This window comes from Chamaea fasciata, unplaced genomic scaffold (genome assembly GCF_029207755.1).
Source record: "Chamaea fasciata isolate MVZ Bird 193981 ecotype frontalis unplaced genomic scaffold, bChaFas1.0.hap1 SCAF_17, whole genome shotgun sequence".
Taxonomy (NCBI): Eukaryota; Metazoa; Chordata; class Aves; order Passeriformes; family Sylviidae; genus Chamaea; species Chamaea fasciata.
The window spans coordinates 5,257,460-5,280,292 of NW_027094102.1; positions in this window are offsets into that span (position 1 = coordinate 5,257,460).

The following is a 22,833-nucleotide window of genomic DNA, read 5'->3' on the forward strand; positions in this document are numbered from 1 at the left end:
TGTCTGGGGAGAGTCACCTCTCCTCCCTCCTGCTTTGCTTTTCAGGGAGGTAGCAGTAATTCTGTTGGGCACAGGGAAAATGCACCATCAGGAACACACTGAGCCAAAATTCTTAAAAAAACTTCCGAAAAGAGAAAAAAAGAGAAAGAAAAGAGTAAAGCAGTTTTCTTTCTCTTTCTTATTTATCACCCCCACTGTTTTCAATATAAAACAAGGAGAGGAAAAAAAAAGAAACACTGTAAGTGAGGAATCAGCAGCCTTTCCACTTCTTTTGTGGACGTGAACTGTTCTAATAATTTAGGATATTTTTGTTTTGGACAAGTTCCCCAAAATTATGAGGGGTGAAAGATCAAAAAGAACTTCTTGGATCCATTTTCCCAAGCAGGAAGCACTTTTCCTGCTCCTCTTTCCTTACCTTCTTACTGTTACTTGGTGGCTTCATTTACTTCTGTACATTTACAGAGCAAACCTCCCTGACATTAACCAAGCCCATCTTTTTTTCTATGGACCACCTTCCAAACCAGCATAAATGTGAATTTAAAAGTGAGCACACTTTCAGAAGACAGAGTGGAAGATAAAAGACACGGAGCGAAGGCGTGGACGACGTGTGTTTGCTGTAGCACAGAGAGATGGGGAAACAACCAGCCACAAGGAAGAGAGTGAAGAATTGGAGCCAGCTCGGCGGGTCACACACTGGCAATGCCTCAAGGACAGGAAACAAATGATCCACTGCTGTGTTTGTAAGAGGATGGAGGGGAAGGGATGGCAGGCAGGCAAGGCACTCCCGTGGATGGGAGGAGTAGGAGGGAGATGCTGGTGGAGGCAGGAAAATCCACCTGCTGAGTTACCCTTTGAAGAACGTTATTCGTTCATTTTTTCTTGTCTTGTTGCTGTCCTGATGGAGTTGCCAGGGTTCTGGACACCCACAGAGTGGGATGGAAGGTAATGGAGGAATGGGATGGGAAAAGGGGACTGAAGACCCAAGGGACAAGGAGAGGAGGCTGCTGAACCGTGGGACATGAGGTTCCTTCTGAAAGCACCTTGGAGTTTCCTGGAAAGAAGGAAGGGTGAGAAGAGCAGGGACAGAAAGCATCAGATGGGGACACAGTGGTTGGGTGATGAGTGTCAGGGAACCTCAGCCTTATGGAGCACAAGGGAAACAAGAGGAATATGGGCAAAAAATAAACAATAATAAATATTTCAGGACCTGCGCTACTCCTGACAGCTGTAACAGGCGTATATCAAGGGCTCCCACAAACCCTGGAAATTTCATTAAGAAGCCCACAATGCCTGGACACATATGGAATTATGATACTTCTCATCCTTTCCTGTGTCAAAATCCTCCAAGCCTCAGCTGCCTTAAAAAAGTTGTTTATAATAAATACATCTTCTTAATGCTACCATATAGGGCATTTGCAGCTGGATAGATTTGACTGATATAGTACATTCTTTATGGCGATCATTCCTTGATTAAAAAAAATATTTTTTCTGTGTCAGGCTCTTTCTGTCACTATCGACCATAAATCAATTTGTCACGTAAATGGTAATAAAACAAGAGGTGTTTGTTCTCTCAAACACCACACGAGTGGGTTTTGCAGCATGGTTGTAGCTCTGCTCGGATGTCAGACTCGTTGGTCCTTGCCCTGATGGTCCTGGGAGGGCAGCACAGCTCCGTGGCACTGGAAGGAGTGGGGGGAAGAGTCACGGACTGTTCCAAGCATCACCGGTGTCACAAAGGTCACAGCTGAGGGAGTCCTGGGCCAGTGCTCACTGCAGACCTCCCCAGGCAACCCAGATCCAAAAGGAATTGTTTAAAATTCTGGGTGTCCCGTCCTGGTCGATGGTGCTGCAGAGTGTGGGTTTGTACCTGTGAGTGCCTCTGTGTGTTTTAATAAGGATTAACCTTTTCACTCACTGCAATGACTGTCAGAGTCCCACAAAGTGATGCTGAAGGTGCTTCTCCTTTTTGTGTAAGATTCCCAGAAATCCTGCATTGCAAAACCCACTTTCTCCTAGTGAAATGTTCTTATTTTTTCAAATTTCCTAGCCTGGCAACACGGCACAAGTCGTTTGTGCTGCAGGGACCCAAGTTGCAGCCTGACTTGCCAGCCATGCATCTGCCACTCCTCACTTTCCGAGCGTCTCCAATTTCAGCCTGGCATCTCTGATCGTAAGTCTACTTAACCATTTTAATAGCACTAAATGGAGTCTGTGTTCCTGCCCTTATCTGCTCTCTATGTCTTCCGGGTCATACATGCTTAGTTTACTGTCAGAGACAAGTTTTTACTGCTGTCAGCACTGCAGCGTGCGGTACCTGCAGAGCAGCAGGCTGCGGGCTCTGCGCTGCGTCCTCGCTGGCAAGGAAATTACCACCCGCAAGCTGATTCCCCAACATTTGTCTTGTGGTTTCTTAATTGGTACCATCAAGGAAAAATGCCGGAGAAAAAAAAAAAAAAAAGAAAAGAAAAAACAACCCACTACATGGTGCAAAAGAAAAGGTGATGTTATCTATTTACAATCCTTTTGTGCAGCAGTAATTATAATTAACATAACAACAAGGACTAATAATTAGGATTGCCTGCATTGAGTTAAGGATATGATTTTGTTTTCCTTTGTGCACGTGCAAATCCAGACTCATTTTCCTCTTGTCACCAGAGGGAAAAAAGTGTGAGAGGAGAATAAGTCCACAAGCAGGGAACATGCATTTATCTGGGCGTATTTAACTCTGGTTACCCCCAGACCCTAATCCACTGCTGGCAGGGTAACCCCCAGGACATACCCGTGTTCCCATGTAGGATGCTGTGGCTGTGCATGTCCACTCCATCTGTATTTCCCACCTGGAAAACCTAGTCAGCTGTCTTTAAAATCATATCAAACAGAACAATGCAAGTGGAGATGATAAAAGACGCAGAAAAGATGCACACGTGGCTTCATTCTCACCCCCCTTCACTCTGAGCCCTGCAGGCTGGATCTGCAGTTCCAGCAGCTCAAGAAAATCTTTGTCAAATTAATAGATTTAAAAGTAGAAAACCCCAGCCGAGAGTCCGGGCACGCTTCTGAGATCACCTGCTCGGGTTCTGCACCAGCAGCACTGATGGAATTACTTTTGCTTTACACCAGCATAAATAAAAGCAAGATCAGTTCCACTATCTGGAAGGTAAGGATGAAGTTTTACAGCCTCCTTTTTCCTTATCACACCCAGACTTTTTAATGCCTTGGAAGTATAATGAGCAAGGTTGTGCCAATGCCTGGCTCTCCGGGCTTGCAGGCACTGCTTTTTCTTGGGCTCTCATCCCCTTTTCCTCTAAAAATTTGGGATGCAAGCAGCAGTGGGGCTGGAAAAATGATCAGTTTTTCATGAACAGATCATTTATTAAATCCCCTTGGCTAAAGTAATTCCTGCCAGTGTGAAGGTACAACAGAGTGAAAATGAATAATCTCTCCTGCAATTCTCAGGGGCGAGGGACCACACTCCCTGTGTGCTCTGTTGCTATATTTAGCACAGATACAGTAAGTGCATTCCTGCATGGAACTGCTCTCCCCAAAGAGCACTTTTTCGGACCAGGAGTGGCTGGGGAGCAGCTGGATCTCTCTGGGTGTGTTACTGGGGTAGGTTGTGCTGCAGGATGGTGAGCAGAAAGTTACTGTAAACCGAAACCTGGGGTGCACGGTTAGAGCCCCTGAGCTGGGATAAATCAAATGTAACAGCTGTGACTTACCCCAGCAGTCACTGAACTCTGGAGTTATCTAGTTACAGGCATGTTGCTCCTGCTTCATCCAGCCCCTGGACCTTAATATAACTTTTAAATTGTCGCGAAATGAACTTTGCATTTTATTTCCTTGGACTGTGAAAAAAATACATTGCTGTATTGGGATAGGGACAGAGACAGCTATTTATATCATTCCCAGCAAAACACCCTATGAAACATGAAGGAAACTGGAAAATCAATAATTATTATTACAGTGTCTCCAGGTCTCGGGTGTGTGGGGGGCACTGCACATCCCGACTCCAGGATCCAGCTCACAGCATTTGCAGCCACGTTGGCAGTGACGCAGTGCGGGAAGGAAAGGAGGAAACAGGGAAACTGAGGCAGAGAATTGTTTCCAAAGAGAAGTTGACGGTGCAGCAGAACTTCTCTAACCTCACTGCCCAAGGGCCCTGGCAGGGAGCGTGGGTGTCCCAGCCTGTGGGAGCATCCCTGCTGCAGGGCAAGAGGCACCGGGCCAGTGCAACATGGTGAGGGGCTGATGTTTTGGGAGATGTGTGTTTCTGACAGGGATATGAACCTGCTCAGATGATGCAGCTGTGCTCTGGAACATTTGAGGACAGGCTTATGTGCCGTGCACCCCCAGGGTTGGCTCCTTTAGCCCCGTCCTGCTTCCATCCTCCATGCCTGCAGGCAGGGCAAGGCAAGGGAGATAGTGTTCCTTCCAGCAGGATGTTCATCCCTTGGAGGGGCTGAAGCCCCACAGTGGTGGCTTGGGCTGGTTTCACCAAGGTGGGCTTGTGTGCCACACCTGTACAAAACATCCTGACAGAGTCACCACAGATCCGATCGAGGCTGGGAGGTGACAAGGACAGCAATCAGCACCGCTCTGACTTGCACTAATGCTCACCATGCTCTAAAAACAACGAATTATGAAACTCAACTCCACCACCCAAGAACCTTCTGGGTGGAGGAAATCACTGAAGTGAAATTCCAAGGGAATTTCAAAGCTGGTGGCACTTGCACATCGTTTTCGGAACAATTTTCTCTCTTTTGGGGGGCAGCACTGCAGGAAAAATCCCCCTTACCTTTTTTCTTGTGCAACCAGCACCCATGTCCTCACCGTGGCAGAGGGCTCAGGAGGGAGGTGAGCTCGATGGTGGGGGGTCCATGCTCTTCCCTCCCTCCTTCCCCTGCATCCCTGGTGCACCCCAGAGCACAGCATGGCCTCTCCATGGGTCGGGTGTGGAGCTGCCCCTTTACCTGGCAGTGTGGAGTGTGTGCACAGAAGGCAGAGAATGGTGATTGATGCTCTGCTTCCTTCAGGTTTAGGTTTCCTGTCAGCTGAGCTGCAGATAAACCATAAACACGGAGAACAAACAAACAATTAGCCTCCCTCGGACCCAGCACACAGACACTCTGCTGAGGTTTATAGCCATTTTCTGGCTTTACTGCCAGGATAAATCTTTCACCACCCACTGCCCAATCAACCTCAATACAAAAAAGTTGTTTGTTCTGTTGGGGGTTTTTTTGGTTTGTTGTTTTTTTTTTTTTCCTCAGTAGATATTTGATTTTTATATTTAGGAAACATTAAAACAAGGGTGCAGAGAGAGAGGTGGGGACCAACATGTAAATTCTATATCGATCCAGAGGATGTGCTGGCTTGATTCTTCCTGGTGTGGGACCAGATGAGAGGCAGAGAAACCTCTGCTTCCTCTGAGCTGTGTTTTCCACCACTGCTGGACCTCCATGTGCAGCATCCTTTGGCCCCACACACCCACCATCACCCTGGTCACACACCAGTGGGTGCACGAGGCCGATGGATGCTGCCTTCCATAAGCCCCATAGTCTGCTTTATTACCCAAATTTATTCTTCAATCTGAAAAAAATATAAGATAACTCAGTTTGTTTTCCACCCTGAACTTGAATATAGCCCCCAGGAAGGTTTTTTTTTTGTCACTGGGTAGAAATTGCCTTCCTGGTGTCACTGGTGCATCACTGGCATAAAAGGCTGATTCAGATTTGGTCGTAAATTACCCGTAGCTTTTTTCTCTTTTCATATGACTGTGAATTTTGTCAAAACTTTGTGTGGCAGTTTCATCTTGTGTCTTTATTGTCCAGCGAGGGGGAGCCGGGAGTGCTAAATTAATTTCTGTGGTGGGACCAATAAATTCAGATCTCCTACCGTAAAAGATACATTAATTTTGCTACGTTCCCTTTTTTAATAGGCACAAAGCCACCTGGATAAATACAGGTAGCACAGAGAGAGCAGCCATGGACCTGGGCACAGGGACTGTCAGCTAAAATAAATAAGTCAGACATTAAGAAAACACTATATGCAGAGAAATTTCACTTTTTACTTTGGTTTTTAGCTTTTTTTTGTGTGTGTGAGGTGAGGGAAAATGGTAGGCTTCAAAAATTTCATATACCATAAAGACGTGAAAAGAAGATGAAGAATGTCCTCTGGGTTTAAAATATTTAGAGGTTTTAATGTTTAATGCCAAATACATTGGTTTTGATAAATACAATAAAGGAAGTATTAATCTCAGATGCTGTGCACTTGGACACAGGGCTATTCCCTCATTATAGCTTCACTACCAGTGGACAAATCTGGGGATATTTCTCATGGATCTTTTTAGGGATAAGCAGGGATATTTGGAACTGTTTTCTGCAGGAGTTCAGGGGTGACTTTTTGTTGAACAGCAGAAGTTGGCTGAAGATCACCAACCTGACTGGGAGAACAGACCCCTGATACCCATTGGCAAGTCACCATGCTAATTTTATCATTGGTTTTGAGCCCAGTTCTGGTCTGGAGGTGATCTCGTTATCGCGGATTCAGAAGTCAATCAAAGATACATTGAACAACGTTTTGGATGAACAGTTGGATGGCTCTTTAGTCCCTGAGTCTGAAAATCAAAGAGGCCTCCAGAGGCTTGCTGAAGTGAGGATGAGCAGTGATGCCAAACGATGTCTGAAAGAGCTCCATGTCCGCAAGAACCCTGCTCACGCGTTCCCATTTCTTAGACGGATCTGTGTCCTGTGCTGTCTAGCCAGAGCATAGATTTCCTGCCAAATTCTCCTCGCTGTGCTATTACCTCATCCCTCTGACACACCGTTTGTCCAATTCCACCTTTTTTCCTGCCCTGTCTGGAGGGTGAACTCTCTGAGACAAGGACTTTGCATCCACAGTTCGACATTGTCCTCAAACATCGTGGATGGGTCATGCAGAGGTTCTGCAGTGATTTCTCTGCAAGGACACAAAGGGGACTCTTCTCTAGTGTCAGTCTTAGCTGGTTTGGGGTAAGTAGAGTGAGGTGGGGAGCACTGCCAGGGCTTTTCAAATGCAGTAGGAGAAAATCCATGGGACAGAAGGCACAGCCACGTTTCCTTGCAGCTCCTAACATGGCCCCATCACTGCCAAGAAGGAAACAAAGCAGGGAAGTCGAGAAAAAAAAACAACCCACAGACCCTGTAGCCTTTGTGTGGCAGAGCAAACATCGCATGTAAATCAGCATGCAAATGAGGCTGGCAAGGCTCTAACGAGAAAAAGTTACCACCAAGCTTCCCGATGCAGCCCCAAGGCTAAGAGGAGTATTTCACTGCACACGAGCATCCGGAGCTCAGGCTCAAACCACGCTGGCAAGGAGTGGAATAAAAAGGGCAATTTAAGACAAGGGTGGCTGTAAGTAGCAGATGAGAAAACACAATAAAAGGGAAGATTTCTTACTCTGCAAGTGAATCCATTTACTTCAAAGGTACTACATTTCTTTGATACAATAGCATAACGTTTTTATTGGGGACTAATTGAGCCAGTGATATAATTACGACAGTAAATTAAGGCCTGAAGTATACTTTGAATTTAGGAATAAATTTGTAAATACTTCCTTATCAGTGGCATGTAGGAAAACGACCAGACTGATTTAGCAAGGAGGGATCCTTATGTATTGGCCATCTCAGGAAAATGATGAGCCCTCTTTCCACATAAAAATGAGTGATACATTAACTGCTTTGACTGCAGCCTTTTAGTCACTGCTTCCTATAATCAGTTTTACTAGTGGGTTAATAAAATTTAATTAATAGTTAATTAAGGCTTACAGTCAAGTATACCCATTTTTGATTACTTTATCATCACAGTGTTTACATGAAGGTGCAAAGCAGATCCCAAAATTCATCTGTCTCTGAGTGCTGCTCAGGATGAGCAAGGGAGAAAAGCTGCATTGCCTTTGAGCCTTGGGAAGGGGACAGAGGTGGTCAGAAAAGACAGGCTGTGTCTGTGTCTTTTGCTTGCAAGTCTGCAGCAGAGTTCTTTAAAACCCCTGCATTCTTCCAGTCTGACTTGCCTTGCTGGTTCCAGCCCGGCCCATCTGATCGGCTCAGGAAAACAAAAAGGGAAACATCAAAGAGCCAGAAGTGCTCTCAATCAGTTCATCCTTTCCCCATCACTGTTCCACCAGTTACTGTCCAGATATCCCCAAAGGGGGTTAATAAATCCAACTTCAGCTCCAAAACTGGACCACACTTTCTGCAGTTCAGTGGCAGTCTGGGTGTCTGACATGTTAAAGGAAACTTCGACCAATGTACACCCAGCAGAAACTGGATATTGGAAAGGAGAAAAGCCCTTGAATAATGTGTTTAATGCAGAAAACTGCCATCAAACTGTTTTTTATGGAAGTGTATCCCTCAGAAACTGCTGACTTCTCCTTTATTATATTTAGCAATACAAATAGCTGAGAACTGTGTTTGAGCTCATTGCAGATAAAGTGCTGGAGAGATAGTGGTGGAGTGAAGGGACATTTATTTCTCTTACTGAGACCCGCACCGTGCTGCCACAGCTGGTGAATCTTATCTCTAAGGCTTTTCTTGGGAATAAAGCATTTAGCCTTTGTAGCTGGGTCTTGTTACAAGGAGCAGGAGAGAAGATTCAATTATGTGCCCTGGCACGGGGAGAGGGAATGAGCAACAACTGAGTGCTGATGCAAAGGGAAGGAAGTCATGCAGCAATCACCGATGCCCTGAACTGCACACAGGAGACCTGATTGACCACAACAGTGTGATCCCAGAGAGAAAAGGAAAGATGAGAGCCTGGAGTGCCCTCCAAGACAGATATGATCTTGGGAATCTGCAGATGTGCTGTTGCATGCTATCAAGATCTCTCTAGTGTTTCTCCTTGGAAGGGTTTACAGAGAGAGAAATATTGCTCTCCCCAGAGATCCCTCTAGCAAACAAAAGCAAGAGCTCAGTGAACCTCCCTTCCTCAAGTAAAAGAGTGTAGCACAGTCCTTGGATGTATTATTGCAATCGCTACAGGAATTACTGATATCCTTGCTGTATCCTTGCTAACCTTGCCTCAAAACCAATCAAATACCAACCAGGGGATGATACTGCATGAGTGCAGCCCATTAGGCAGCTTCACACTCTTGCAGATGGGCCTGACAATACGAAACCCTGGCCAGGTTTGGCCCAGTGTGCTGCCAGCCCCTCACTGAGCTGGAATCCCACTCAGAGGACAGCGTTTGCTCGGAGCTGCCAGCGTGCCCCACGCCTGCTGAGCCTCACCTCCACGTCCAGGCAGCCACAGGCACATCCAAGAGCAGGGCAACCTGCTGGGCTTCCATCAAAGGCTCATTTATCTCTTGTGAAAGTACATGACGTATCAAACGTTTCGCCTTGATTAATGATGCTAATTAAGCTAATGGATTTGAGCAATTTTACAATTGATATTTTTATGTAATTTTGTTTTCGCTCTGCAGTAGCCAGAACTTACTGCCCTGTCAGCTTCCCTCCGTCATGTTCAACATAATGCACAGACATCATCTTTAAGGTCATATAAATAAACAAAGCAGGAAAGCTCCACAGATTTATCCCAGCTTCCCCCCCTGCCACTCTCTGCACACTCTCAGGATGTGCAACGAAGCACATTTCAAAAGCAGGGAGCAGAGTCACCAAAAGCAATATCCCAGCAGAGAAAAAGATTGAATTTTGGGGGTCAAGAGGTTGGATTTGGCTTCTAGAAACCCAGGTCCTTATCTCAAGTCTCATGTGAGTCCTTGGGGGCCCTGAGGAAGTTACTTCCTTCTCCATCAGTAAATTAGATAAACTAGTAGGATGTTGTCTTGCAGGGGAGGAGGCTGCGAACACAAACACAAAATTCTGGTCTTGATGACCTTAAGGGTCTTTTCCAATCTAAATGGTTTTATGATTCAATTCTGTAGCACAGATGTGTCAGAGAGAGGGATGCTGACCTAAATTTGGGGTCTGAAGGAGATGCTGTGACACTGGCTGAACACCTGAGGTACAGAGCAGGTGGATCAGGTGGTGCTGCAGGGAGAAGCTGTTTGCATGGCAAACACCAGGAGCAAAGGGCAAGAACAGGGCATGCAGTTTCCTCAGTGCAGTATTGCACACGCTGAGGAGGCTTTAAAAATCCTGTCGTTTTTATGGAGTGCCTGAATCCCCACAGGTGGAATTTGTGGGTCTTTATTTGTTTACAGGACACCATCAACCAGAGAGCCATGTAACTACTGACCATGTAATTACACTGTAAGGCAAGTTCCACATGTTGACAGGGTAAATAAAATAGCAGGTTATTTTTTCCTGTCTGCAAGGGAGAGGATTATCATGAGATCTTACAGCTGCAAATTATGTAGTAATTATGGCTTCAATAACCAGGCAACTTCTAATATCATTACCAAGTGATTGCCAGGGAGACTGTCACGTTCTGGGATACATGAATCATGGATACTGGAGAATGAGTGACCCGGCAGCTCCAAGCACCAATCCCACCAATTCATTTTCCACTTTCGCCCAGTGTATTTTTAAGTACCTCAAAGGAGGGTTTCCACAACCAGCCCTGGGAGATGCTGCTGCCCATCAGGAGGAGAAATGCTGGCCTTCATCCCTGTAGCTGGCTATTTATGCCCCACACTCCTCACTGCTAACAATCCCCCTGGCTCCTGGATCAGCCTCCTGAGAGTGCCTGAGTCTGATGGCTTTGAAGGAGCCAAGCAAGGAGCCAGAAGCAGGAAAATCTCTGTAGAGCCTTACAAGCAATAATTACCTATGCAGAACTCCAGCTCAGCTGATAGCACTGGGCACTATCTGTTAGCCTAAATCTTGGCCAAACTCACAGAAATGTATAATCTGTCATGCTGAGCATGCTTGCAGGAAGAGGCACACCTGGAAAATGAGAAAGCCGTGTGTGGGTGAGAAAAAGAAACGAATAATGATTTGTAGGGTTTCATATACTTTAGGTTTTGTGCCTGGAATGAAACAGTGTTTGATTACTCGTGTGTTTAGTGAACCTAGAAACCAGGTCAATGGGTCAGCAAGGAAACAGCTAAGAGGCATTTGGGTGTGTGCCCTGCTCTGCACTAGGACTCAGAGGAAGGAGGCAGGAGTTAAAGCTTTGGCTCTGCCAGAACTGCAGCAAAATTGCACTGTGGGATGGAGTCCCTATTGCTTGGAGAGCCCAGACCCTTTCCCAAGGGAGCTGCCAGTGCGGCACCTGGGGCACCCTGGGGTAGATGGGGTGTCCAGGTTTCACAGACTGGGGGAAGGAGGTCTCTGCCACAGGCAGGTCTCTGCTGAAGATGGTGGAGCTGAACCTGTACCAGCCCTGGGGTATCACAGAGCATCAGACCTATTTCCTGGGTATGTGCCACTTTTGTACAAACAAAGCCACATATTTTTCCTTAAACTCTACAGCCCTCTAATTCAATTTTTAATTATTGTTCCTTATCATGCTCAGTGTGTTTCTGCTGCACTTAGGAAACTGTCTCTTGTGGTTAATTTAACACCTGCAAATTCCCAGAGCTGTTAACCTAAATCTAGTGGATAAAATCTTTGCCATACATTTAAAAGATCACGAGGTCAGGTCTACTTGGGGCTGAACTTTTGTTACCAAGCACATAAGTGTCTATTTTACTTCCTCTATAAGACAGACCACTGTAAGCTTTATACTTATTTATCATCATTATCGGAGACATTCTGCAGTTGACTGAAATGTTATGCAACAGACAAAATCTCAGAAGGGAGTGCTTTTGGGAATATTTCTTTACCATACCCTGCCTGAGAAGGACAAATATTGATTCAGAGACTTTGGGTACATCGATTATCCTTTTAGGGAAAGCATGATAGCATTAATAAATCTTGGAATTTTACTCTTTGTGTTTCTGACTGTATTCTCAGCCTGGTCACACACTGAATAACTGATTAGGGTCTCTTTTCTACATTTTGGGGTTTTCCCTTTAACGCCACAGTGCCAGCTCTGTTGAAATGAATGTGAGCCTTTTCCCTGTCACTGCATGAATTCTTCCCCCTAAGCACATGTACAAGAGAGAAAGGGTCACTAATCAGAGCTCATAAACCTTTTTCAAATGACAAGCTATTACTTCCCTGGCCTGTAAGAAGTAAGGCTTGGCTGCCCTTTTTCTTAAAAATGGAGGGGAAAAGAAAAACTTTGAGGGGTAAACCAAGGCCAAGCATTTCATATGGTTTTGGATGAAAAGAGAGGAAAATTTCAGTGTCCAAGGCCACCACTCATCAAAAATTTCTTGCCATCCTCCTCTTGATTCAAACTAAAGAAGTGGTAAGTTGATTGTCTGAGAAGACCTTGTCTGCCCCAAGAATTGACTGAAGAGACCCAGCATTGCTTCAAACCTGAGGGGAGGAACCGTGAGCTCCCAGCAGGGATCAGAGGAGTGATCTGATCTTCTCCCGGTGAAATGTCAGATCAACATGCCCTAGACCTTAGCTGGCCAAGAGATCAGCATACTTACAAGCTCATAGGAAAAAAAAAACCCCAGCATAATTGCTCAAAAACCTACTCCTTCCACCTTCCCTGAGGGCATGGAAAGCAGATGATGGGTCAGAAGGGTCAGGAGGAGGCTCTGATAACTCCTGGCAATGGCCCTAAAGGAGTAGCTGTTTTTCCTCAGATGAGGAGCCAGCAGGACAACCATCACTGTAGCAAATTATGCTGCTCTCCTTGAGCCTAAAGGAAATCTTTCAGAGGACATCTGTGACCCCGACAGATCAATGGCAGGTCAGATACCACTCAGAAACATGTATGATATTGGCACCTTCCTGGCACGGTGCTCCAAGGAAAACCACCCTTGGCCAACTCCTCCTGAAGAAAAGGCAGCTAATTTGGGCTCATAAATCACAGGTGGTGGGGAATCACATTGGAGGACTGGGCTTGCAGTTCATTCTTATCAGTGTTTCTCAGGTCTTTGCTCGCTGTCAATAGTCCTCCACTTGATGTGGCAGAAGGCATTATCATACAGCTGTAATTACAGTCCTCTCATTTTGGAGGCTCCTCAGCAGTTATAAACGTGTGTTTAAATCAAAGGAATTGCGCTGATGTGCAGCCGATGAGGATCTGCCCTTCAGTTTTAGAGGCACCACTTATAATTTGCTTCTATCATTTTCCTGCAGGGGAGCAACATGGCAAACTATCTGCACACAGATGAGAAGCAAACAGTGTTTTCCCAATTCTGAACAGATTTAGGCATGTTGGTTTAAAGCAAGGGCAATTTAGGAGGTACAGCCCAACACAAACTGTGCCACCCTCCCACCAGAGCACAGCCCCTGCTCATGTTTTCTCTGTTACATGTGGCACTTTACACTCAAAACTAAAGGTAATAGGAGTATTCCACAATACACTTGTCCTCTAAGGAAGTGGGAAAAATAAACTGGCAGGGCAATATTCAAACCTGTCTCCTTGTGTCTTGTAGACAGTTGCCTGGATGCCATGACTGAACTCAGGGAAGGAGCAGCACTTGTGTCCCCAAATCCCTTCTGCTCAAAAACTCCCACATTTGTAGCCTGTCAGTGCTGGGGCCAGGCTTGCAGCTGGAGTGACTCTGTGTGATGCCACCGTGCCTGTGACAACTGAGGAGAAGCCTCATGGTTGGCAGCTCAGCCCCCACAAACGCGGCTGCCCTTCCCCAGCACTTGCTCTGTCCCTTCCCCAGCGAGGAAGGAAACCTGAGAGCACTTTCTGGTGAGAGCAGTGAGCTTGACAGGCTCATAAATATCCCCCCGCGTCCCCTTTCCTTTCTGTCCTTTGAAAGAAAAGACTGACACTAAGGAAGCATTTGATCACATTGGATTTGTGCCATTTTGCGGCTTACTTGAATGAGCTGAAGGCAAGAGCTGGGAGCAGCAGAGCCTGGGGAATTTCATGGGTGCAGCAGGTTGCTGATGCACAGAAAGGGCAGCCAGGACTGAGGTATCAGTGGCTCCATCGCTCAGGCCAGCTGGAAACAGCCCCAGTGCCTGCTCGGGAGGTGGAGAGGAGGGAGCAGAGCAGGGCTGGGTGCTGGAGGTGCCTCGGTTTGGAGAGCCCAGTGCTGGTGCATGTGGCTCCTGGGTCACCCTTTCTGGTGACTTGAAGTGAGAGGGGACAAAGAGACCTCTAAGAAGGGTAAAGAGTGTTTTAAGTCACCTCATGGTATTTACAGCATGAAGAGCATCTCTCCTTCTCCACTAGCTAGACCTGCATGTCACTATCATGCACAGGCGGCTAAACAACTTACAGTGGGTTTTACCCCAGTGACACTGGGCATTCAGTGTCTCTGCCCCATATAATACATTTCCAGCCCCACACGGTATATCTACACATGAGAGGGATCAATGCTCTGCATTTGCAAACTGGTAAAAGCTGGTGTTAGTTTTGTTTTAAATAGCCAATGCAGTTCTAACAATGTAACTAAATTCCATATCTAATTTCTCATTTTCAGGGTTTGTGGCTGTAAATCTGAGCTCTCGACACAATCTCTAGTTGGGACAGATTGGCCTTTTGAAAGCCATTCCTGCTCTCACTTTGGAGCTCTGCTTTGCCCTAAGATATGGGCTCTTAGTTTGCAAATGCAGTGTAAATTTATAGCGCTATGTAGAAGAGAATAAATGAGTCTTTATACCAGGTTCTTGGATTTTTTACAGCTCCTATGAATAAAATACAAAGCGACTTGAAAGGCTTTATTAAATAAGAAGGTGGGAGTCTTAAGAGCGATCAGTTATAGGCATTGTGTCAGTGTTGCGAATTGTTGGTTTTAAAGCCTTTGGGGCAATCTATAGTTGATCCAAATGATAAAACCTTTGCAGGCTTCAGGGAGCTCTGACAGCTCTCACCAGCTGGGGATCTGTCCTGCATTTCCAATTAGGATTAGTACAGAGCTGCAGTTTTGGCTGTGCTTTGGTAATGGGATGTCCCCTAACAACCCAAGGGGAAATCAGTTTTGGTGTGAGTAATTCCTTGGGGTGTAAATGCAGCATCACGACCACTCTGGGTCTGCTGGGCCTGCCCCTCATGTGGGACTGGAAAAGGCTTTGTGTGGACTAGCTCTGGAAAGTGCCAGCAACAAGTCAATGCCTCTCCAGGACCTTGGGATGAAAGAGAGAAGTTTTTTATTCTTTCAGAGGGTCTAGAGTCCATCTTGTCTCCTTCCCAGCTGGTTCTATGGAACAAAGCCTCATCCTGGCACTAATCCCAAGGCAGCCTGTTTGCCTGTTGCCTCCACCATGGCACAGCTTCCAGTGTGCTCTTTTCTCCTTTGACTTCTTTTTCTGTGCAAAGAGAAACCCTTCTTTCCCTTTTCTTTCTCGACTGATATCACCTTTGGAAGAAAACTGTTTACTCCGGCACCAGTCTGGAGCAGGATCTGTAGCTGAGGGTCCCCATAACCCTGCCAGGGCAGCACAGTGACAAATCCAGCCTGGCAGCTCAGCCCAGAGTGGGGATGAATATCCTTTGTGGCACATCCTGGGATGGGGTGGGATGGGATGAGGGCTCCTCGCTGCCCTCCAGCTTGCAGAGTGCTGCAGGAATGCATGTCAATGAGAATCTCTCCTGGCTCCTGCAGCTCAGAGCACAGAGCAGCTCTTAATTACCCACGAAGGAGAGAGATCCACATCTATCCCATACTAATGATGACCAAGTGTCATCCCCCACACCACCTTCCTCTCTGAACCTCAGGGTATCTATGGAGAGCAGCAAGTGGGAGACAGGTATATATGCCTGGCGCATGTTGTGTAGGTGTATAAACATATATATCTGTGTATAAATGTATCATATAAATGTTCTGTCTGACAGGGCGATGGTGCAGTCAAGTGACATGAAGAGCTAGCGACAGTAAATAATTTTGTCGTTTTTATCACCAAAAAATATTTTCATTAGTAGATATGGAAACACCATACAAAGACCTCACTGATGTTCCATCTCCTTTTTCTTTTTTTCTTTTTTAATAAGGAAATACAGAATTGAAGGATAAAGTAACTTTGCAAACATGGTACCATGGTTGTCAGATTCACATCTTATCTGCAGAATAATTCTTCTTTCTTGCTAGGGAAATCCCTAACTAAGCTCTTTCTTACTATGTTTACCTTCTTGTCCAATATACTTGGGTTGTTTTTTTTGGGGGTTTTTTTTTGGTGTTTTTCGCATTATCACTTGCTAAATATATCACAACCCATCATTTACTTTGCTCTGCAGCTCTGAGACCTCCACATGCCTTTCCCTCCTCACAAAATGAATTGCTGGCTCAAATATTTAAATATAAAAAAAAAATACCACCATACAGTATACAAGCAATTTGTTATCACAGTGTGCAAACAAGGCAGAGAGGGAAATATGCTTAAGTAAATTTTATGTATAGCTACTGTGTAAATTTGCCTATTTCCCAAGAGTGGTATTGTCACTATTAATCGTAATAGCGTTTCTAATATGGCATATTTCCAATATTTTGCCCTTAATTAGGATTCTGATCATGCAACCCCATTTTATTCCCATGGTGCTTCCCCTTGGCTTTCTGAAACCTGCCCAGCTCTGGTGTGAAGGGCCATGGTTGGTGGCACAGGGCAGGAGCAGGCAGAGGCTCCTCAGGTCGTTGTGCCCACCAGAGCTCCCCAGCACCCTGTGCCCACCTCACCACCCAAGGACAGTCACCGTGTCTCTCGCACCCCTGCTGTGTGTGGAGCCCTGAGGCAGCAGAAAAGGGCCCCAGCCCGTGTTTTTAACATCAGAACGGGAAGTTTCTGTGAGCTGAAGGCTCTCGTGTGCCCCTCGCCCGATGCTAAAATGTGGCGTACGGGTTTAGGGGAGAATGAGGCTGCTTGGAGAGCAACACTGGAGCGATGTGGGAAGGGAAAGGGAATCAGATAATTTCCAAGTGGGCTGGGCTGTGTGAGTGTCCTTGAGTGTGACTGCGAAGGGTTTCTGCCAGCGCTGATGTGGCGCAGCCGCTCCCGCGGGCAGGAGCCTGGGGACTGCTGCTCCAGGTGAGCAGGGCAGGTCAGGGACTCGGGGTGAGTGTTTGCATGAGCCACTCGCCTAAAGGATGAGCAAACTACCGCCTTCAACTGCTTTCAAGTGCAATTCCCCTGTTTATGCACACATGGCTTGATACAGCCCGTCCTTTCCTCTGCATAAACCCCGTGGTTCTGTGAGACCCCGGCACACGCACTCACCTCAGGCTGTGCTGTTTCAAACACACATTTAAAAGAAGCAGCATCCTTGCACACAGGTCATACAAAGCACATGTGCCTTCCTGCTGCCAGAGTCAGGTACAGGATGCTGATGCTGCACCACTGGAGGGGTTTTTTCAGGGGAAATGCAGCCAGATCAATAAGCCCCAGTTGAAAGGAGAGGCAAGAAAAGGCAGCAAGTGGCTGTGTGCTGGTAGCACTGAAACAGTTAAAAATAATTTGGTTTTGTTTAAAAGCTAAAGTAAGTGCTGTAGGAAACCTTCACATATTCTCTTGGTGGGAGGGTGATATTTTATAACAAGCTTGGTGAGCTCCTGCTCTGTGGTCTAAAGCAAAACCTTTAACCTCCTCCATGTCTGCCTTCTCAGCATAAAGAGAGAACACCAACTCACCCTGCCTTGGTAAAAAGCTTCAAATGCCATGGAAGAGGTGTATAAAAGAGCTTCTTGTATCCCCATGAGATGAGAAGGGCAGGGCAAAAGATCTTCACACACCGTGGATCAGGAGAGCTCCCCTGACTTCAGTGGAGCATCACCAGTTTGTCTCTTCTCCCGTTTTATGCCCACCTTGGAAAGGGCAGAAAATGGGTCATTCTCAGCTGGGTTTGACCCAGTTCAGCCAGGACTGGGGCTATTCCAGCACTTCCAGTATTAACCCTCCAGGGTTATAAACTGTTCTTAGGACAGAGCTAGAGCAGATTATCTTTTTTTTTTTTTTTTTTTTTTTTACACCTGAGAAGTGAGTGAATGGAACAATTTACAAGGTGCCAATAATTACCTGCAGTTCTTTCAAACACCCAGAAGAACCATTCACGATCCAGTAAATAAAATGGGACAGTGTTGCTGTGACCCTGCTCAGCCTCTCTTGGTCTGAGTTCTCCATTATGCAGTAAATAACTAACTATCTGTTATATGGCTATTTTTAAAATAAAAACACTTCAAACTCCTTTGCTTTCCCTTAATTAAAAACACATCAAGCCATGGATAAAACATTGTGGAATGGCTTGTTGTGGCACTGCCTTTTACAGCTGGGAAGCAAATTTCTAATAAAATGGTTTTTGAAAGGAATATTGCCTTCATTCAAATCTCCTATAAAAACTACCCATCCATTAATTCCAATTAATGACACTACAGCATTCCCACTAACACTGGTAGTAATTCTGGGCTAATGGACGATTTTCAAGAAAATCAGAATCAATGTTATTTTGGACAGGATCCTTGCAGAATTAATTTACTGCCCCGATGTTAGTTAAACCAGCATATAAATCACAGTGGTTTGAACTGGTTTCTCAGTGCCATTGAACACAGCCCATGACATGAGTTTCCTATGGGCTTTACAGGGAGGATGTATCAAATATTTAAAAAAATATATAAAATATAAGATATACAACCCATCCCCCAAATATATATATGTAATATGTAACGTTTCTTGTTCAATCACCAAAATGGAAGAGGAGAACCAATTACACCCTGAACTGGTCAGAAAATATTGAGTAAAAATGAAGTTTCTGTCTGATTACTTCTAATGAGAACTGAGGAGCAAAGCACATGAGACAGTGATGGGGACTGCATGGGAATAGAAGGTTTTGACAGGCAAGCAAGGAAAATTTCACACTGCCCCTAATAAGAGGCTTCACACAGTGATGGGAAGGGTTAAGTCATTTCTTCCTCCTCCTAAAGGACTTTAATTAACAACTGATCATGTTGCTTAATCTATGCATCTCTGCCTACCTGCTGCTGTTCTTTTGTCCTTTTGGAGAAAGGGTGGTAAAACTTAAATTGTTGACCTTGAAAAGCAATCATTCTGCAATCACCTCATTGGAAGAGCTAACAGCATCTCTGGAAGCTCCACATAAACACCAAAAAGGGTGGACAGCAGTAAAATCAGGATGGGCTTGGACCAAGTAATCCCCTTTCCCTCTTCCATATATCATCAGTTTTACACCCTTACCAGCGACCTTGCTGCAAATGGAAACCTCTGTGTGTAAGAGCAGAATGAAGTGCAATTAATGTAAAACCAGCTGTTTATGTGGGCAATTCTGGGTTAATTTAAGTCTGTTCACCAAAATGCACCCATCACCAGAGCACAGGCAAGGCAGCCCCTGTCCTGAAACTCATTGGCAGCGTGTCAGCGTGGCCCATACCCTTGAAACGCCCCCAAAATGTTGAGCACATCCCGTGACTGCTCATCTGTGGATAAAAAAAAAATCCCCACAGTACACCTGGAAGAAGACCAAAGAGGTGCCTGATGGGATGACAGCACACCCCGGATGGTGACAGGACAAATTTCCTAAGCTCATTGACCGTCGCTGGCTGCTTCCAGGCCAGCGGATGCTGAAAATGGTCTTATCGGCAAGAGGCTCAGGGTGATCTGGGATCGAAGGCTTAAGAATAGAAAGGGAGGTTATTTATGCTTTATTTCATGTATCAATACTGTGAGAAAAATGCAGAGAGCAGCAACATGAGAGATTTCTGAAAGAGAAAAGGCACAAAGGCAAGCTGGGGGATCACTAATGTAATTCTTTTCTCTTTTTTTTTTTCTCTCTCTCCCCCAAAGCATTCATTTTCTAATGATTCAGCCGGGCAATTCAAGTCAACTCCCCTTTTGTGTGGTGGATTTAGGTAGAAAACCCAAAGGGTGTTTATTTTGCAGTGTATTACAGAGAAATGACACTAACAGCCAGGGGTACAAGGATGGCATTAGCCGCTCTCGCAGCAGCGCGTTCGAGGGCTCGGCTGGGTCCCACTATCACCATCCCTCCCGCCGCCACCAGACAAGAAGGCAACTTAATAGAAGCAGTTTCCAAATCACAGAGCCCTGTAACCTGTCATTTTCTGGATGGCTTTATTATAGCTTTCCCTATCTGAAAAAACCCCAGGTTGATCCTTCGCCAGGTTAAAGGGATTGCGGGGTTTCCCGGCTGATGGTAATGCCGTGCTGTGCAAGTGCTGGCAGCTGAGGAAATATTATTTCAGCTGATAATAAGGAGCATTAATGAAAAAAGGTACAACTGCTCGGTTGTAGCAGCGTGTCTAAATGCAAATAGGCTCTTGGAAAACTTCACCTTTGCCTCAGGATGGCTCAGCATCAGATTTTGAGGGCTGTGGGGTGCAGACCATCACCCGTCCCCCATGCAGGGGTTTCCCAGGCAATCTATTCTCACACCACATCTGGATGCCGCATTTTGACGACTTAATTCCAGCTCTCTCTCAGTGGAAAATGTGCTTAACACTGAGCCATTCAATATGACTTAAGCACTTGCTTAAAGCTAAGCAAATGCTCAAGCATTCACCTGGTTAAGGATTCTTCCCTGAACGAGGAGTGAGACATGGTGTTTTTTAAACTGATTGATATATTTGGAGTAAGTCAGTATTAATGATCATGTAAATTAAAATCTGGAAGGCAGCCAACTTTTTAAAAGCTTCGTCTGACACTGCAACTCCTTGCAAATCGACTTTGTGTTCCAAAGATACTGACATGGAAATGCACTTTTACTCACAAATATTTCTGGGCACAGGACACTTTTTTAAAAAGCTCCAGTAATTACCCTGATGAGGTGATCATGAGGGTCGAGTGACACTAAGACCAGTTTGGAATTTATTCAAAATAACCCAAACATACCCATCATTAACGAATTCTGTTTAAAAATTTAGTGATAATATACATTGATGCTCTTAGCCTTGTTTGCTTACTCCTTAATGTGGCGTGAACTGGGCTACAAGGAGAGGTGAGGATCTGCTCTGAACGTGTTGAAAGAAAATAGAGCCAGGGAAAACAAAACTGACGTGAAGGAAGACCTATAATTCCGTGTCACATGTTAATCTCAGTGACAAATAATGCTGTCAGGTTTTACCCTCACTGATTCCCATTTGGTACTCATCCAGGGAAGTTCGGCATGCCAGGAACACGCACGTTGCATTAGTCAGGGCTTGTTGATCAACCCCACTGAAGGACACAGAGTTGCCCTTATGTCTCACAGCATACTCAGATTAATTCACCTCAATAACATCCTAGGAGCGAAATGGGACTCTGCCTCCTTCGTTGTGCCAGTGCAGCAGGGAAATGAATGCTGCTACTGATTACCCAGCCCAGAAATCCAGTTTGCTGGTGACTGGGTGTGTTTCAGGCTCCACCTTTCCTGCAATCAATGTGACGTTTGTTGTGTTTCCTTTTCCTAAAGGGAAGAAGTGACTCATGTGGGCACAGGGACAGACAGAGAGGGAGCAGAACATGAAGGGGCCCCAAGAGAACTGAGGAGCGACTCGACAAGGGCAGGGGAGGATAGGACGAGGGGGAATGGCTTCAAACTGACAGAGGGAAGGGTTGGATCAGATTTCAGGAAGGAATTCTTGGCTGTGAGGGTGGTGAGGTTCTGGCACAGGGTGCCTAGAGAATCTGTGGCTACCCCATCTCTGAAAGTGTTCAGCGCCAGGTTGGATAGGGCTTGGAGCAACCTGGGATAGTGGAAAGTGTTCATGCCTGTGGCAGGGGATGGAATGAGGTGACAATTAAAGTCCCTTCCAACCCCAACCTTTGTCTGCTGCTGTGATGTGCTCGGGACAGGAGGGTTTGGGGTGTGTCAGGAGGGCAGACACAGAGGGCTGGCAGAGTGGTGCACAAGAGGGCCACTGTGGCACGGCCGAGGCTTTGTGCTGGGTATGACAGTGCTCACCCCAGAGAGACAAAAATGTCAGAATTTGGAGCAATCCACTCCTTTCCTGCATCTTTGCTGCTAGCTCCACCAAAAGCCTGGATGACCCACTAGTGCCAGAGCCACCAGCTCTTTACCCTGCAGCACATCCACATGCCAGGGCACTACACCCAAGGGCACCCAAGAGACTCAAATACACCCCCCCCCCCAGTGCAGGTACTTTTTACATCATCTCTGTCCTTCAGTGATGTCCCCTTGGCTCCATCTAAAGCTTTTCCAAGAGAGAGATCCCGGGGCTGCTGCGTAAACTAATCTTGTAAACGCTCCTCATTTTTGCCCAGGCTATCAGAGCAAAATGTCTCTACAGTGCAGTACATTTATTAAAGTCCTAATGGAATTAGAGTCCTCCCACCAAAAAGCCAGATGGTTGGTGTTTTTATGTTATTAGTTAATGCAATTTAGTATTAAAGTTTTGAGTTAAAAACAGTGTGTGTTGTTTTCTTTATGACATCTGCTTATATTCTGCCAGCAAGATGAAGTTATGTTTAAGCAGGGCCTTTCCTTTATTAATGAAGTCAATTAAAAGAATGACCCGAAGGAAGGGGATATTCAGTTTTGGAAGCAATCACCTTTTATTACTGCGGGCCCTGCTGGCTCTGGGAGCTGCAATGCTGAGCATGCACTGGGAAAGGCCCTCAATGTCCATGGTGTTTAGCAGGCAGGGGGAATAAAACCTGCAGAGTGTCACAAGGGACTTCATCCTTTTGAGGCTGTAAAACATCTTCCTCACAGTGACTGGCAGCTGCCAGCGGCGTGCGTGGGCTTGAGGAGGGATGTCCTTGGGCAAAGAGCACTCTGATGGCCACAGGTTTACTCAGTCCTCATCCTTCATTTCCAAACCCATCACACACAGTGCAAAGGCAACTCCAAGACTGTTTCTCAGACGGGCAAAAGGCTCGATTGTGCACAATGCCGCTCTCCGCGTTTTAT